The sequence below is a fragment of the Pelodiscus sinensis genome, chromosome 6 (assembly GCF_052426305.1).
Source record: "Pelodiscus sinensis isolate ZL-2025 chromosome 6, ASM5242630v1, whole genome shotgun sequence".
Classification (NCBI taxonomy): Eukaryota; Metazoa; Chordata; order Testudines; family Trionychidae; genus Pelodiscus; species Pelodiscus sinensis.
In genome coordinates, this window is record NC_143057.1 from 20,886,265 (window position 1) to 20,905,117 (window position 18,853).

The window sequence follows — 18,853 nt, forward strand, 5'->3', positions numbered from 1 at the left end:
CTGTGTCCTGAAGAGGATGACATGGTCTTGGGAGGGATGCAGATCCAGGGCTAGAGGGTGGAGAGAGCACAGAGTGATGCTGAGTGAGACAGTAGCCAGAAGAGGGTGTCCTGCTGAGAGACAGAGCTAATTTCCAGGGTTACCAGCAGGAGGCCCTGTGGCAGTGAGTCTGAACCTACTTACATAGTCCTCATATACATATCATAGGACTGGAAGGGATCTTGAGAGTCCATCTAATCTAGACCCCTGCACTTCTGATAGGACCAAGTATTATCAAGAGCAGGGCTACTCAACATGCGGCTCGTGGCTCGTTTGTCTGAGGCCCTGAGTGCAGTTTGGGGTTTATTCTGGGTTCAACACATGGTCCGTGGGTGGGATCCTTTGAAAAAGGCCTCCACTGGGAACACGCTCCACAACGGTGAGGCATCTCCCAGGTGAGGTGAGCACTGAAAGATGCAAGCGGACGGGCTGGCTGGAACAGACAGGTACAGAGTGCTACCGTTTCTAGCCCCCACAGAGAAGGTGCCGGGAATGGCGGGACATTGTGTAAAAGAAGCTATTTGTATATATTTGCATATGTATTTGCATGTACATGCAACTACACTTACGTTGAGGCCTTCGGCACGTGCTGAGAGTATCATTGTGGTCCCTGGGGCTTCCAAAGTTGAGTAACCCTGATCTAGAGAATTCCTGACAGGTGTTTTTTGTAATCTATTAAAATTTTCCAATGATGCAGATTCCTAGGTAATTTATTCCAATACTTAACCACTCTGGTGGTTGGGAAGTTTTTCTTAATGTTCAACCTAAACTGCTCTTGTTGCAATTTAACCCCATTGCTTCTTATTCTATCCTCAGAGGGGTTAAGGAGAACAATTTTTCCCTCCTTCCTCCTTGTAACCTTTTATATTCTTGAATGATGTTATCATATCCCCTCTCAGTCTAATCTTTTCCAAACCAAAACAACCCACTTTTTCCAATATGCCCTCATAGGTCATATCTCCTAGACATTTAACCCTTTTTGTTGGTCTTTTCTGGACTTTCTCCAATTTGTACACATCTTTCCTGAACAGTGGTGCTCAGAACTGGACACTCCAGTTGAGGCCTAATCATCATGGAGTAGAGAAGAATTACTTTTTATGTTTTGCTTGCGTCATTCATGCTAATACATCCCAGAATGATTTTTTTCCCCTTTTTTTGCAACACTGTCACACTGTTGACCCATATTTAGCTTGTGGTCCAAGGGACCTAGCTTATGACCCCTAGGTCCCTTTCCACAGTACTCCTTCCTAGGCAGCCATTGCCTATTTTGTATGTGTGCAACTGATTGTTCCTTTCTAAGCGGCATACTTTGCATTTGTCCTTATTGAATTTCATCCCTTGCTTCAGATCCTTACTCCAGTTTGTTCAGATCATTTTGAATTTTAATCCTATTGTTGCAACTAAATAAATCATTGATAAAGATATTGAACAGAACTGATCCTTGCGGGACCCAATTTGATACATCCTCGCAGTTGAGTATATATCCTAATTATATAAAATCACGCATTATTTTTCTTAGAAATCACATATGTAGTGCTGTAATTTTATACAATATTTCACAAACATAGATTAGGACTGGTTCGCTGGCTCATAGAGATTGTTAAAAATGTTCCTAAATACATAACCACATGGTGGTCCCTTTAAGAGCTCAAGGTGGGTGCGAGTCTAAAACTGCTGGGGGGCATAAGGTCTTTGTAAAATAATTCTGAAAAGGAGATCTTATACATATACATTGAGATACAGCTTTCCAATAACGTTAAGAGTGAGGCTGAAACTGACAGTTATGAAAAATGGAAGCTGAAGACTGAAATTCCATCCTTAACTCACTCGGAGGTTCAAAAGCTTCAGAGGAGTAGCCGAGTTAGTCTGTAACAGCTTGAAAGCTTCAGTAGCAACTAGTCTATTTGTTGTTTTTTAAGTTTTTCACTCAGATATGTCTGTTTCTGGAGTGATACAGACTGGAAAAGAATATGCTTTAGTTCATCTCTGCTCCACCACTACAGCTGTGCCACACATTTTTACATGAAATGAAGGGTGGTTCATTTCATATATTCATAGCAGGTATCCTGAGAGGCACCACTTCAGCGTGTGGAGTTCAACAAGTCACAGGAAGGAATGACTGCTCAATATGAATACCAGAATGGATTACCAAGGTCAGGGCTGTTATGGAAGCATGAAGACCTTTCTATATTTACTAAGCTGATATAAGCCTGCTGAGTCCTGAGATTCTGGCAGTCCAGAAACTTCCCAATGAAGCAAGGAAGAAAAGAGATGGTAGGGGAGAGCACAGGAAAGCCAGAATGGTGTGTTTCTAAAGAAGCTGCAGCATAACTTCTGTCTGGCTAACGAGGTGTTCTGGCAGTGATCGGCAGACTTTGGCAAGCAACCCAGAATAGTGTATGGGCTTTTCAAAGATTGTAGCAGAGAGGTCCTAGAGACCACAGCTCAGAAATCCCCCCATATTGGAAAGACCATCTGGAAGTTCTCTTTTACGTATCCTACAGTGATGCTAAGGGCATGCACAAGAACCCCAACAAGGCTAAAAAATCTATTAACTATGGTAGTAGGAGTCAAAAGAATGACAGATGCCCAGACTGTGATAAACAGGGGCACACTGTGATCTCCAACCAGCTTTACATCAGAATCATTCCACTGACATCACAGCAGAGCTGAATCTTGGTTTCTATCACTGAGAGTGAAAGCAGAATCTGGGGCCAAGTTAGTCTGGAGAGGCTTAAAGCCATGAGCTTGAGGGATGCAACCTTCACTGAAAATGGCTTTAATCAGAAATGGTCCCAGACTCTAGTAACATTATTTAATATGGCAGTACAGTGAGCCATTAGTATAGAAAGGTGGTTCTCAAGATGCTTCACTCGTGAGCATTTCTTAAGATGGAGATCCTTCTGGACCATTTCCCTGCCTCTCTAAGCCCTAATCCCAGACTCTGACTATTGCAAAGGCAGTGGTTATTACGTGAAGAAGCAGCAGTGTTTAGGTAAGTTTGATTATAAATTCCCATTGAATCTTTTTCCTAATGGAAAACTAAGTATTCATCTGAACAGATATTTGAGTGAAAAAACAGTCTTCCTTGAGAATTTCCTATATTTTGAAAGCTTCAGAGGAAGCCGAGTTAGTCTGTGACCGGAAAAACTTAAAAGTTCATGATACCATCTACATGTTTTGTTAGTCTTTAAAGTGCTGCTAGGTTATTCATGGTTTTTAAATTTTTTCCTATATTTTGGTCAGTCAAAAACCTGAAATTTAATCAGAAATTGGAAGTGTTTTGATTTTGAAGAATTTTTTGGCTAATATTTTGGGCATCTGGTGGCTTTTGGCAAATATTCTTGTGCTTTGGATGTCAAACCTGGAAATCCACTCTGCAACATTTTTCCATTTTGATGAAAAAGTAAATTTTCTGCAAAACCACCTTCCCTCATTTTCTGGTTACCTCTAATATTAGAAGGAAACTCTGTAACGATCAGATTAGTACAGTGGAATGCACCATAGAATACATAACTGGCTGGTTGGATAGACAGCACCAGTAAGATAATAAACTCATTTGTATGTGATGGATAAGCACAGATAGAGGGGTGGTTGACCAAATGCTTGTACCAATTAAATTGTCTGCGGGGTAGTGTGGGATAGCTTATAAAAGTGAACAACAGTTAATGTAAACAACACAGTCTCTACAGCAGAGGTGGCAAACTTTTTGGCTTGAGGGCCACATCAGGGAATAGAAGTTATATATAGGGTCCATGAATAGGATTTGGGTGCAGGAGGAGGGGGTGATGGTTCTGGCTGCGGGTGCAGGCTCTGAAGTAGGTCTGAGGTGTGAGAGGGGGCTCTGGGATGGGACTGAAGGGTTTAGAGGAAAGGAAGGGGATCAGGTCAGAGGCATGGGGGCAGCTCAGGGGTGTAGGCCTTGGGCTGTGACTCCTCAAGCAGTCCTGGAAACAGCATGTCCTGCTTCCAGCCAGTTCCTAAGTGGATACATGGTAAGACAGCTATGTGAACGGCCCTGTCAGCAGGTGCCCTCCTCAGAGCTCCCATTGGCTGTGGTTCCCAGCCAATGGGAGCTGCAGAGCTGGCACTTGGGGTGGGAGCAGCACATGGAGCCCTCTGCCTGCCACTATGCATAGGAGCTGGCTGGAATGGGGACAATCATGCTGCTGCTTCCAGGAGCCATGAGGTACCATGGTGTACATGGAAGGCAAGCCCCAGACTCTTCTCCCCAATGGGTACTCAAGAGCAGGATTAAAATAGCTGATGGGCCAGATGCAGCCCATGGGTAGTAGTTTGCCCCCTTCTGACCTATACTCACACCATATTGACTTGACTATATCAACATTGACTCTAGTGGAGGTGGAATTAGTGTAGTGGAATTACAGCAAAGGCAATGAAATCAATATAAATTGCCTTGCATTGTCCTACCTTTGTAATGTAGACCAGGGCTTTGGCTGTCCACCAAACTGACTACACTTTGCAACATTCTTCACAATTTGATCATGAGTGAATTCACACCAAAGAAATAACAAATAATTAATGAAGCTTTGTAGGGGAAGAAATGGACTTTTTTAGGGGCTTGCCTAACGTTTGAATATTTATCTGAATCACTTCAGACTGCAAAACTGTGCTGGAAATTTCACAGGAGCAAAAAGCTATGAGAGATTACTACTGTTTCCTGCTTCCAATGAAGCTAAACACTAAGGGTACATCTACACTGCACCTGTGGCTTGAAATAAGCTACGCAGTTTGAGCTATGCAAATTGTGTAGCTTTTTCAGCTCAATTTCGAAATAGCTTATTTCATAATCTGGCGCTGTCTAAACAGCATTTATTTCAAAATAAATTGCTATTCTGACACGTCCCTTATTCCTCATGAAATGAGGTTTACAGGGATGTCGGAATAGCGAGCCCATTATATTTTGAAATAACGAGCTTGCTGTTAAGACACGGGATAGCCACTTTGGGATACCTCCGGGATAGCACTGAAATATAGATGTAGCCTAAGACAACAGTCTTTCTTGTTATATTTTGTCTTCTCCACTTCTATGCCTAGCAAGAACTGAAGAGATGAATGAAAATAAAAAACAACATAAAGGGTAACTGAACTTCTATATTTTTTCTCTTTCAACTTTTGAAAAGATTAATTTTAAGTTTGACACACACACTCTGTTCAGGTCTTATTTTATCAGAATTTGTCCAGCTCTCAATGTATAAATGCACCTTCCACCTAACTCTAACCTCTGGTTTAATTTGGTCAAATCTTCAGGAACTAAGTAATGTGAATTACAAATGCATACAGCAACAATCATTTATTTTGATCTATTTTGACCAGCTCACACAGATATTATTGGAAAATACAATTGCTTGCAATAGGGAGTTGTCATTTAAGTTTAAATGTTTTACCCGCCCTTGACAGGGGCTCAATTGTTGAGGAGTCAGACTATTAAGGTCTCATGAATCAAAGACTTAACTATCTCTCTGATCTAAATTGTGAGTGGAAAATTTTGCTCGCAAAAAAGAGCATGACTGAAAACCTGGGTTTAATAGACAACATTCTGAAGGAAAATAAAGAAGAAACAGGCCTGAATCAGAGATAACTATACCCAAAAGTGAATGACTTGGACACTGGCATTGTGCTAATTTCTGAAACCTTTATTGAGCCAAACACCCATACGCTGCAGTGAAATACATTTTAAAGGACCTAATTTCTGGCCAATTAAAGCACAGGCAAGTGCTATGAAAACTAAGAAATCCTCCCAAATATTGAATGAATAAGAAGAGCTACCACTCATTTCAATCGAAGTACTAAGAACTAAGAATATAAGAGGAATACACTATGTTAGCATTAAATTATACCAGTGCTTAATGTGAAATTAATATGATGCTATCACTCTAGTGAATGAATTGATATGGTTTCTATTACGTATTACAGGCAGTCCCCGAGTTACGCGGATCCGACTTATGTCGGATCCGCAGTTTACGAACGGGGATTTCTCGCCCTGGAGAACTAGAGCAGCGGGACGCCTGGTCCCGCCGCCCGCCTTCACTGGGGCGAGAAAAGCTGCTCCCCATCTCCCTGGTCTGCTGGCGGAGCCAGCAGACCAGGGAGATGGGAGCAAAGCGGCGGAGCACGGGGGCCGGACCCGCGGCCGCTTCCAGATCAGCTGGAAGCTGGAAGCGGCGTGGGAAGACCAGGGAGACGCTGAACAAAGTGGCGGAGCACCCGGGGCCGGACCCACGCCGCTTCCAGCTGATCTGGAAGCGGCCGCGGGTCTGGCCCCGGTGCTCCGCCGCTCTGTTCAGCGTCTCCCTGGTCTGCAGACCAGGGAGACGCTGAGCAGAGCCGTGGAGGACCCGGGCCGGACCACGGCGCTGATCTGGAAGCGCCATGGTTCGGCCCGGGTCCTCCACAGCTTTGCTCCACGTCTCCCTGGTCTGCTGGGGGGGGGGGGGACGCAGCTAGTGCCCCCCCAGCAGACCAGGGAGAGGTGGAGCAAAGCCGGGGGGCCTGTGGTAGAGCAGGTGGGGCACTGCCGGTTGGTCCCACAGCACCGCTCCTTGGTGCTACTGGACCAACCCGGCAGCACCCCAGCTGCTCTGCCCCAGGCGTCTTGATTCAGCTGCTGATCAGTTTCAGCAGTGGCTGAATCAGGATGCTTGGGGCAGAGCAGCTGGGGTGCTGCTGGGTTGGTCCACTAGCTCCGAGGAGCGGCCATGCTACTGGACCAAGCCAGCAGCACCCGAGCTGCTCTGCCCTAGGCGTCCCAAAGTCAGCCGCTGCTGAAACTGACCAGCGGCTGACTACAGGAAGCCCGAGGCAGAGTTGCTCTGCCCCGGGCTTCCTGGAATCAGCTGCTGATCAGTTTCAGCAGCAGCTGACTTGGGGACGCCTGGTGTTCTTACCTTGAATCTGTATGTAAGTGGAACTGGTGTCCAGATTCAGCGGCTGTTGAAACTGATCAGTTTCAGCAGCGGCTGATGCCAGTTCCGACTTACATACAGATTCAACTTAAGAACAAACCTACAGTCCCTATCTTGTACGTAACCCGGGGACTGCCTGTATATATCCAGTGTACTTCTATTTTTATTTAACTTTAATTTGCACAAATATGCAATTTATGTGTGTTATGATTTATAATTAAAATCAGTATGAATGGAAATGTTACCATTAAACAATCTACAATTTGTCAAGAAACATTATTTTAAACGAATTCATGTTTTCAAAACACACTGAAGTCTAACTTCTTATAACAACAAACCGCTACCACAGTCTGTAAAATAGCCTTTTGGATATTCCTTAATTAATTTGACTCCTACTATGCCATTTTTGTTTGTTCTTCCTTCCTTGGTCTAGATTACACGTAGTCCTGCCATGAGAGCAGGGAACTGGAGTAGATAGCCTATAAGGTTCCCTTCTGTCCTATGATCCTATTCCACAACGGAGTTCAGACACTTGATTTATCATAAGCGGCGAGGAGTCCTGTGGCACCTTATAGACTAACTGAAGTGTAGGAGCATAAGCTTTCATGGGCAAAGACCCACTTCGTCAGATGCATGTGGGTCTTTGCCCATGAAAGCTTATGCTCCTACACTTCAGTTAGTCTATAAGGTGCCACAGGACTCCTTGCCGCTTTTGCAGATTCAGACTAACACGGCTAGCCCTCTGATACTTGATTTATCATAATTACTCAATTTTTTCCCTATTCTGTTTCCTTTTGCACAGTGTAAATTATTCTGTATTTCTATCTATATTTTTAAAATCATAACAGTAATTCTAAAGCCAAAGAAGATTTATGAGAGAACTGGGAGGGATGAAGGAAGGAAGGAATGGGATGGGAAGGATTTAAAAAAAAATACAGATGCTTCAAAAGTGGACAAATTGATCACTTTTGTGTGCATCATAGAGCTTTGCACTGAATCTCTTCAGACTGCAAAACTGTGCTGGAAATCTCACCAGAGCAAGAAGCTATTTCTGCAACTTTGATTATATTTGAGAGTACACGATTTTGGTTCACTTCACTCTGATTTTTAATAAATATTGATACTCCATGTTAGTAAGGTGAATTTTGTGAGACTGTGATGAGCAGAGTGCAAGCACAGGGCAAGAAAGTGCTAATACATCAATGTTGGCCACTCCTAGTCAGATGATAGGCTTGCATTCACCGCAAAACACTCCCTGACATCTAAATGAGATGAACAAACTCCTTCTTTACATTACCAAATCCAGCTATATCCCCAGTCTCTAGAGATGAAGATATTAGCAATAAGCCAGAGCTAAGCCTTTGGGTTTGAACCTCTCTAAATTATGAGCTCTGCAAAATCCAATCTCAATTTCGGAAGATTTCACCCATTTGCAACCAGTTGTTTAATTGTACTGTCTAAAGTGAATGTGTCTGTTAACAGTAGCCAGAGCCAGAAAAACAACTAAAATGAGACCTGACTACTGAACCTGTGATTGCTGCTCTTCATAGGCCTCCTTGTCTTGCCACATCACAGCATAGGAGAGAATAACTCCAATGGAAAATCTGTGTGAAATACTGTTGAGGCAGCTCTGAGCCATTGTATCTTTCAAATGAATTCGGTTTTCTCTACTGATGGAAACACTTGATTTTTTTTTGGTTAGCATCACCATCAAACCGCTTGCTTATTTGCAGACTAGGAAATTAAAATCTAACACTTCTGACTCCTGAATCAAGAGCGAATTAGCAGCTAAGTTCTGACTCTCCAGTCATTGTGAATAAGACATAAAAGTCAAAAGGAGATTGCTTTCCAAGACTGCATTCACAGTGCTGGCAGTTAGGAAAATCTTGTTCTGTCACTTGTAATGTGAGCAAATTTGGTCTGGTTATGAAAAGCACACTTCACCATCTAGCTTTACTGTTGATGATTAATAACTTTGCTATTTTTAAACATACCATATTTAAAGGGCATGTTATAATTTGGACCCTCATAACGAGTTCAGTGCCTTCTGCTAGAGTAATGGTCAGGTGTCCATTGAAAGAACTATTGTATTGTTATATAACCGTAGATTATCTAGGTTCCTCATAATCTTTTGATGTAGTTATCCTTACAACTTCCCTGTGAGATAGAAAAATATTATTAGTCTCATAGTACTGAGGGGAAATAGAGGCACAGAGAGACTCTGCCTGTGTAATACTGGACAAGCCATGGACCAGAGACTGAGGCACTAGACTTCAAGTTGGAAGATTCGAATGCATTTCTTTTGTCCATCCTCTCCTCATACACTTAGATACCCACTTAGGATATGTCTATACTAGGGAATATGGTTGAATTAAGATATATTAATTGCATAGCTGAAGTCAAAGTACCTTATGTCACGTTATTGAATTTTAATGTGAGCAGGCAGATCATTGTTGCACCCACTGGTGTGTGTGTGCCCCAAATTCAGTGCAAAGTGGGCCATGTGAGGTGTCAAATGAAGGCTTATGCTATGCTGACTCTGTCTAGGCTACTCATGTACTTGTACAATCTATGTGTGTAAAGTTATGAATATGGGCTTTGTATTTATATTTGAAATGTTTTCTATTGGGAGGGGCAGTTGCTCAATGCTGCATGAACAATGGCTCTTAAGGGTTGCCAACTGAGACTGAGGAGCACACAATGGCTCCTTGCCTGAGAAGGACACATCTGGAGACTTCATGGCTCCTTGCCTAAAAAAGAAAGAAACTGGTTATGGGTCATGTGACCAGCTCATTTTGGGAGGCACCAGCACCCAGAAGAGGAATGGGGTTTCCTTCTTTATGGACAAGATTATAAAAGTACCATGAGGATGCCTCCATCTTGTCTTCACTCCTGCCCTGTGCTCCAGAAGTACGACTGGATAAGGACAGAGAGCCCAGAAGCATTCATGGACCCAACCTGATGGAGAATGTACACCAGAGACTTTTAAGGTGGCAGTCTGCTACATCTCTATTAAGAACTTGGTGATTAATGTATGTAATGTATTCTCATTAACCATCGCACTATCAATCTTTCTGTCCTTTTTATTAATAAACCTGTAGATTTTACATTCTAAAGCAGGGCTACTCAACTTTGGAAGCCCTGGGGGCCACAATGATACCCACAGCACATGCCGAGGGCCGCAACTTAAATGTGGTTGCATATATACGCAAATCTATACACAAATATATGCAAATAGCCTCTTTCACACTGACAGGCATGAATACAAAGATTAAGCTGCAGTGACGGCCCTAAACGTGGCCAGTGTGAGCTAGTTAGCACCTCTCAGACTCTGCCTACAAGGCTAGCAGCCAGCACTTCCCACAATGCCCTGGCACTCCCAGTACCTCCTCCTTTGGGCCTAGAAACGCCAACACCCTGTACCCGTCTGTTCCAGCCAGCCCGTCCACTTGCATCTTTCAATGCTCACCCCTTCTGGGAGATGCCTTGCTGTTGTGGAGCATGTTCCCAGTGGAGGCCACGTTCAAAGGATCCCACCCATGGGGCAGATGTTGAGCCCCATGCAAACCCAAACTGCACCGTGGGCCACAAACAAATAGACCGTGGGCCGAGCTGTTGAGTAGCTCTGTTCTAAAGGATTGGCACAGCATGTTCTTTTGGGTAAGGTCCATGGTATAAATTGCCCTGGACTGTGGCAGGTCCTTTGGGACTGGGAAACCTGTTCGGAGTTGGTGAGATTGGTTTTATAATCTCTCACCTGTATAAGGTGTGGGTCTGGTTGTGGCACAGAGAACCTTGGGGTGTCTAAGGGGTTTTGCTTGTGAGGCTTCTTGCTGGCCAGAGTGGGAGCTGAAGTGCTCTGTGTGACTGGTTTGGTGCCTTATAGGGAAGGACCCCAGTCTTGGGCTGTAAGTAGCCCTGGTTTTGAGCAATTTCCCTGATTTGTCCCTCTCAGCAGTGCCCAGACCGACCTGGTATATTACACCTTAATTTGACTTTTGGCGCTGTCCACACTTCAGGAAGTTGAAGGTAGAATATTCTCCCTTAGATTTTCCTTACTCCTCATGGAAGCAGGACTACCAGCATCGACCAGAGTGCCCTCTCAGTTCGAATGAACTAGACCCGCTAATTCGAACCCTGGAAGATTGACAGTGGCAGCACTGATCTTCTGTGTAGTGTAGACGTACCCTTAGAATGATGGCCTTAGAAGGCATCTCAGGGTAAGTATTGATCTAGATTTGAATACAAGACATTATGATCTTTACCTGTATGCACCTGACTCACTTTGAAAAAGTGGCATGAATTTCCAGAGGTTCTAGGGCCATCTTTTATAACATGATTGCTAAACGTACTGCATCTCAATGGCATTCTTGTGGCTCCCACAGAGTTCATTGAGTTGCACAGGCAAATCTGAGGGCAGCTGAGTCCAGCAAAAAAGTGAAAGCACCAAAAATACTGATTGGGACCAACAAGTTCGGCTGATCAAAATGTTTTGAAATAAAATGCCACAATGTGATTTTTACTTGTAATATCAACAATAAAAAGTATCAGACATTTCACAAAAAATGTTGCATGCTGTGTTTTGGCTAGCTTTTGTGTTAAAATGTTTAAAATTCATTATTTCAATTCTATTTTTTTGTCCAAAAAATCCAGAATTTTTTTCCATGGAAAAATTTCATCCTGTTTTTTGACTAGCTCTTAAAAATATATATATATAGATTGATGGGCACAGCAGACATCAGAGTCAGGGTATATAGTAGATATTGTGAGCAGGGATATTAAAATGTCTAACATTTGTTTGCTATTATCTCTCTTTTTAACAATGATGCTTAAATTCTGCTCACAGCTCTAAGTTGGAGCAGATGGATTTATTGCCTTTGTTTCAGTTCCCAGATATTTTAAATGTTACCTATATTCCAATCTCTCTAAAGTCATGAGCTTAAACTTCATTCCAGAAAACTTCAGCGTGTCTTCCTGTGGCTGCCTTGTAAATGCTGTCCAAAACATTTGATTATATATAGTGCATGCTGCTTGTGCTTCTCCCTCATTCTACATACTTATCCTCAGGAGCGCATTATATTTTCAAAAATCACCACACATCAGGAAGACTGTATTTCTACTGAACTGGAAAAAAAAAAACACGTGGAGCTTGTAGACTGATGCTTTGGGGAATGATTTATCAAATGTTTTCATCTCCAACTTCCATGCAACAACAAGCTGCTAATCTACAAGGAGATGTTTAAATGAAGAAACAGATGCCAAATAACCACATGCTATTTTTAAAAAATGGTCAAATATATTCTTCCTCCTTCTGTTATCCGTCCTCTCTGCATCTGATAATTAATCACTGTTTTCATCTGCAATATACAGGCAGATCCGCACTTACGAACGGGGCTTTCTCGCCCCGGAGCTCGCAGGCAGCGGTCCGCCACCTCAACCTCCGGGGCGAGAAAAGCTGCTTCCGGTGCCCCTGGTCTGCTGGGGACCGTCTCCAGCAGACCAGGGACACCGGGAGCAAAGCCGCAGCAGCGGCGGGTCCCGCGCCAGAGCAAAGCCTCAGAGGCGTGGCACCCCGCCGCTGAGGCTTTGCTCCCCGTGTCCCTGGTCTGCTGGGGGGGGGCGCAGCTAGTGTGCCCCCCCCCCCCAGCAGGCCAGGCTTTTGTTGTGGACCCTGGGGCAGAGCAGCTGGGGCGCTGCCGGTTGGTCCCGCAGCGCCGCTCTGGGCACTACTGGACCAACCCAGCAGCACCCCAGCTACTCTGTCCCAGGCGTCCTGATTCAGCCACTGCTGGTCAGTTTCAGCAGCGGCTGAATCAGGACGCCTGGGGCAGAGCAGCTGGGGTACTGCTGGGTTGGTCCGGTAGCGCCGAGGAGCGGCCGCTATGGGAGCAACCCAGCAGCACCCCAGCTGCTCTGCCCCAGGCGTCCCCAAGTCAGCTTCTGCTGAAACTGACCAGCGCTGACTACAGGAAGCCCGAGGCAGAGTTGCTCTGCCCCGGGCTTCCTGGAATCAGCCGCTGATCAGTTTCAGCAGCAGCTGACTTGGGGACTTGGGGTTCTTAAGTTGATTCTGTATGTAAGTCAGAACTGGCGGTCAGTTTCAGCAGCGGCTGAATCTGGACGCCAGTTCCGACTTACATACAGATTCAACTTAAGAACAAACCTACAGTCCCGATCTTGTACGTAACCCGGGGACTGCCTGTATCTTCAGATTTCAGCATGTTTGAAAGCAAAATCCCTAACTCACAGAATATATCTTATGTATACAGGATGAATCTGTATAGTCTGGCACTCTCAGGACCTGATTGGTGCCGAACCAGAGAAGTTGCCAAGCTATGGGAGGTCAATATTGCCTAGCATCAGTACCAACATTTCGATTGCTTCCTGGGCTCTTAGAAGACATTTAGGGGTAATTTAGAGCTAAAAAACAGCACAGAACACTAAATATGAGAGTGCCCCAAGGGTTGGTTTTGGGGCTTGTTTTGTTCAATATCTTTATCAATGACTTGAACGAGGGGATGAATTGCACCCTTAGTAAGTTGGTGGATGATACTAAGCTAGGGATGAGGTAGATATGTTGGAGGATAGGGATAGGGTCAAAAGTGACCGAGACAAATTGGAGAATTAGACCAAAAGAAATCTGATGAGGCTCAACAAGGACAAGTGCAGAGTCCTGCACCTGGGACAGAAGAATCCCAAGCATTGTTACAGGCTGGGGACCGACTGGCTAAGTAGCAGTTCAGCAGAAAAAGACCTGGGGATCACAGTGGATGAGAAGCTGGATATGAGTCAACAGTGTGCCCTTGTAGCCAAGAAGGCTAATGGCATACGGGGGTGCATTAGGAGGAGCATTGCCAGCAGATCAAGAGAAGAGATTATTTCCCTTTATTCAGCACTGGTGAGGCCACATCTGGAGTATTACATCCAATTCTGGGCCCCCATTACAGAAAAGATGTGGACACATTGGAGAGTGTCCAACAGAGGGCAACAAGGATGATTAGGCGTCTGGAGCATATGATGTATGAGGAGAAATTGAGGGATTTGGGCTTATTTAGTCTACAGAAGAGAAGAGTGAGGGATTTGATAGTAGCCTTCTACTACCTGAAGGGCGTTCCAAAGAGGATGGAGAGAGGCTACTTCTCAGTGGTGACAGATGACAGACAGAGGAACAATGGTTTCCAATTACAGTGGGGGAGGTCTAAGTTGGATATTAGGAAATATTATTTTACTAGGGGGGTGGTGAAGCACTGGAATGGTGGAATCTCCATCCCTAGAGGTTTTTTAAGTTCTGGCTTGACAAAGCCCTGGCTGGGATGGTTTAGTTAAGGTTGGTCCTGCTTTGGACAGGGGGTTGGACTTGTTGACCTCCTGAGGTCTCTTCCATCCCTATGATTCAATGACATTCCAGCAAGACTGCTTCTGAGTTATCTCATGTGGGAAGGCAAAGACTTAGCTCTAAAGCAGAGGTTTTAGAGAAAGCTCCCACTTCTAGAAATATGGATAAGGACTGAAGTGCCTTAAAGTAACAGTAGAAAATGTCTCTGCCTATTGTCCCAGAAGACAAAACAACAGAATTGATTTATTTCTTTTTTAGCGGGGAGAACCTTTGCAAGCACCAGCCTGTTTGAGAATCAAAAATAGGCATCTTATCAAGATGACGCCATTCTGCAGCTTGAGGGAGACTGTTCTTTGTATTTTCATATATATGGGAAAGCAAGAGGGTGTTTCCCACCAAATCTACTACAGCCCTTATTATTAAAACCAGGAGAAAAGGAGACTTAAGAAACATGCAGAGGAACTGCCAGGCACACAGCTGCAGAAGTAAGAGGGGTGCAAAGATGCCCTTTAAGCCCCCTCTACAGAGCATGACCCAAGCTGCACTGTGCAATTTGACTGGAGCTCAGAACTGTCCCATGGGTTACTCTTATGATTACATTTTGCCTATGAGTCAAAGGAGGGGAAGACTGTAGTGATTCCCAACAGTGACTTCCATAGAACTACTTGTGTGAGTAACTGCTCTCACCAGTGACGGTACGTGTACACAGTGTGGCTAAAGTCAAATTAAACTATGCAACTTGAGCTACATCAATAGCATAGCTTACGTTGTAATAGCTTAATTCGGCTTTTGGCGCTGTCTACAGAGCAGGAAGTTGAAGGAAGAACACTCTTCCTTTGACTTCTCTTACTCCTTCTGAAATGAGAGTTACAGGAGTCCTCCAGCTCGACATGATTTCGAAATAAAGGCTGGCAGTGTAGACAAGCTCTATGCTATTTCGGAATAACATCATTCATTCCAAAATAACGCTGCAGTGTAGACATACCCTAGGAGTATAAGAGTCACATCCTGGATCATTATAAGCCACACATTCAAGTTTTGTTGCCTGCATAACGTAATGAGAAAATAAGGTTAAAAACAAGAAAAAAAATTTATTTGTTTTTGGAGTCTGGTGTCTCTTAAAAATCCCATCTCAGCAGCTCTCTAGCAGTGCTATGTAGCAGCCTGAAGAAAAGGCAAGCTACAGTAAACACTTTAAGATGGCACCTAATAATAGTTCGGTTAAGGTATATCTATCCAGCAGAGTTTTTTCAGACAAATGGCTTTTTCCGAAAAAACTTCCCTTATGTCCACACAATTGCGTTCTTTTGAAAAAAAAATGGAAAGAACAGAGAGGTTTCCTCTGACATTGGTAAACCTCCTTCTACAAGGAAGAAGCCTTTTTCTGAAAGAGCTCTTTTAGAAAAAGGCGTGTGTGGATGGGGATGAGGGAGTTTTTTTTTGAAAGAAGAGAAAAGAGGAAAAAGCACAGGTGCTCTGCTGGTTACTCCATCCATAGTAATCACAGCTTGCATGTGAAATAGCATCCATTCAGTGTGGATGCTATCTGTCGAAAAAGCAAAACACTTTTTCAATGAGCTTTTGTGTGTAGACGCTCTCTTTCGGAAGAAGTTTTTTCAGAAGATCTCTTCTAGAAAAGCTTCTTCCGAAAGAAGCCTGAAGTCTAGACATAGCCTTAGTTTCAGTATTTTGCCAAACTGGTCAAATTTGGCTCACATTATAGGTTTTTTCCTAACATATATTTACAAAACCCAACATCCATAGAAATGGTTCCATGGGGTTATTTTCAAAAGTCATGCTTTTTTTATTTAATACACTTAAATGCTTATAGCAGCATAGCTGTAACACTGCAGCTGTTGTACTTCAGCAGCATAGCTGTTGTACTAGCTATGCTGATTGGAAGGTTCTCTCATCCACTTCCCCAAAAGGTGGTAGCCACGTTGTTGGAAGAATTCCTCCATCAGTCAAGTGCTGTTGAAGGTTAAGTTAGCAGGGATTTTTCACATCCCTGAGACACAGAGATATGCCCTTGTAAATTCCCAGTGTAGAAAAGTTCACATCCCTGAGCCCTGGTCTACACTAGTGAGTTATTTCAAAATAACTCCATTTATTTCGAAATAAGCAGAGCATCCACACGACCAAGCCTGTTATTTTGAAATAAGGGGCTGGTTATTTCAAAATAAAAACTCCTGCTTTCCTTGGGGAAGAAGCTTATTTCAAAATTGTTATTTTGGGAGTTTTTATTTTGAAATATGTTATTTTGAAATAATTTCCTAGTGTAGCCATGCCCTGCTTGCCATAGTTAAATGGACCAACCATTGGCATAGAGAATGTTAGGTCAACAGCAAAATCCTTCTGTCAGCTCACCTACTGCCACTTGAGGAGGTAGATTAAATACAGAGACAGCTGAATCCTTCCAGTCACAGTAGTAAGGCCAGGTCTATTGTAAAGTTGACGCAGCTATGTTGCTCATGGGAGTGAAAAATCCATACCTGGAGTGATGTAGTTAAGCCAACTAACTTCCAGTGTAGACAGTGCTAGATTGATGGAAGAACTCTCAGGGATGTGGATTAACTGCAGCAACAGGAGAACACCTCTGGTCACTATAGTGTCTACACGGAAGCACTACAGTTACTGCAATTACAGCTGTATTGTTGTAGCAGTTTAAATGTTTAAGAGTTGACATAACTGTAGGCTCCTAAGCCACATTACAGTGAAGTAAAGGTGCATTGAAGCAAGTTCTATGTTTGGTAGCACATGTATCTGGTGTAAGGCCCTTAGTTATTAACATTATTTTAATTTGTATGAGAAGTTTTAAATTCTATTTAAAGTATATTTTTATTAATATGCTCTTTTAAACTAGAAAAACAATTCTGCACTTTGATAGTGACTTAGGAAAGTGCCATGTAAGTATAAATGTGGTTATAAAATCCCAGTATGTGAGAGTTAACAGTAACAACTTCTCTTTTAACATGTGCAACTCACCCACCTACTGGATACATTTCACTGTCTCATGTAGTGGTATTTAGACGACTTACAGAGTGAGAGAATGAAAGCTGAGAGCTAGTTGGCTTTGTAGCTCAAGCTGTAGCACTAAGCTCCAGAGGTTCCAGGTTTGGTTCTGGTTGTCAGCATTACCCATGCTTATCTACATCCCCTACTACAGAAAGATTTGGATAAACTAGAGAGCATCCAGCAGAGAGCAATGAAAATGATTAGGGCACTGGGGCACATGACTTATGAGGAGAGGCTGAGGGAACCGGGCTTCTTTAATTTACAGAAGAGAAGAATGAGTGGATGATCTGGTAGCAGTTTTCAACTCCTGGAAGGGAGAGGAAATCCAAAGAGGATGGAGAGAGGCTGTTCTCCGTGGTGGAAGAACACTGGACCCAGTGACATCAGCCACCAAATCAAAGGCTCATTTAACTGCACATCCACTAATGTGATCTATGCCATCCGATGGCAGCAATGCCCCACTGCAATGTATATTGGCCAAACTGGACAGTCTCTATGGGAAAGAATTAATGGACACAAATCAGATATCCGAAAAGGCAACACACAAAAACCTGTTGGAGAACACTTTAATCTTCCTGGACACTCATTAATGGATCTCCAAGTTGCCATTTTGTTTCAGACCAATTCCACAAGCCAAATACACAGAGAAGGATCGGAATTTAACTTCAGTCACAAGTTTAATTCTTATGCTAATGGTCTGAACCAGGATACAGGATGGCTCGCACCCTATATTCCACCTTTTAATGACTTAACCAACCAACCAAACAATGGAGGTGCTAATGGTTCTAACAGCCTCTTGTAACTATTTGAACTATCTACTCACTGTCTCTCTTTTTCTTCCTCACTCCCCTTTTTCCTCCCCCCCCCTTTTCTTATTTATTCTTGGATCTGGACTTATTATATTCTGGTTATCTGAAGAAGTGGGTTTTGCCCACGAAAGCTCATGATACCATTTACATGTTGTGTTAGCCTTTAAGGTGTTACTAGACTATTTGGTGTTTAAGTTTTTCCCTGTTACAGACTAACTCGGCTAACCTTCTGAAGCTTTAGAAATCACAGATCCTGACATTTAACAAAAGAATGAGAATCTTTTTGTAAACAGACTGAGTTCAAAGGCCTGAAAACACTGCAGTATACAGTAGGGGTTGGAATTGCAGAGAAAAGACAGGGAAAACAGAAACTAAATAAAAGGTTGGAAAAAATGAAATAATGGAAGAAGAACATCATTCCATTCAGAATTATTTGATTGTAAAGCTTTGAGCACACTTTGGGCACTGTAGATGTGGTACAAAGAAGATTAAAACAAACACTACAATGAAACAAACAGCTTGCAAGAGAAAAGTAAATCTAAAGAGATAGACTAAGTTCTGGGAGAAATCCTAGAACTTAGTCTAGCTAAGACATAAAAAGAACAACAGAAATGGATGATTTTAAGACAGAGATTAGTACTTAGGTGGAATAGAAAAGAGACAGAAGCACAATTTAGAGTACCCCTTAACCACTTGAAGGGTCCTTACTTCATGTATGCAAAGCATCC

General features: G+C 43.2%; 1 protein-coding gene across 12 annotated transcripts in view; it reads right to left on the bottom strand.

Annotated features, from left to right (window-relative positions):
- ADAMTSL1 (ADAMTS like 1) overlaps positions 1-18,853 on the bottom strand; it is a 708,340-nt gene that overhangs the window by 28,596 nt on the left and 660,891 nt on the right. The gene's annotated exons all lie outside the window — the stretch shown is intronic.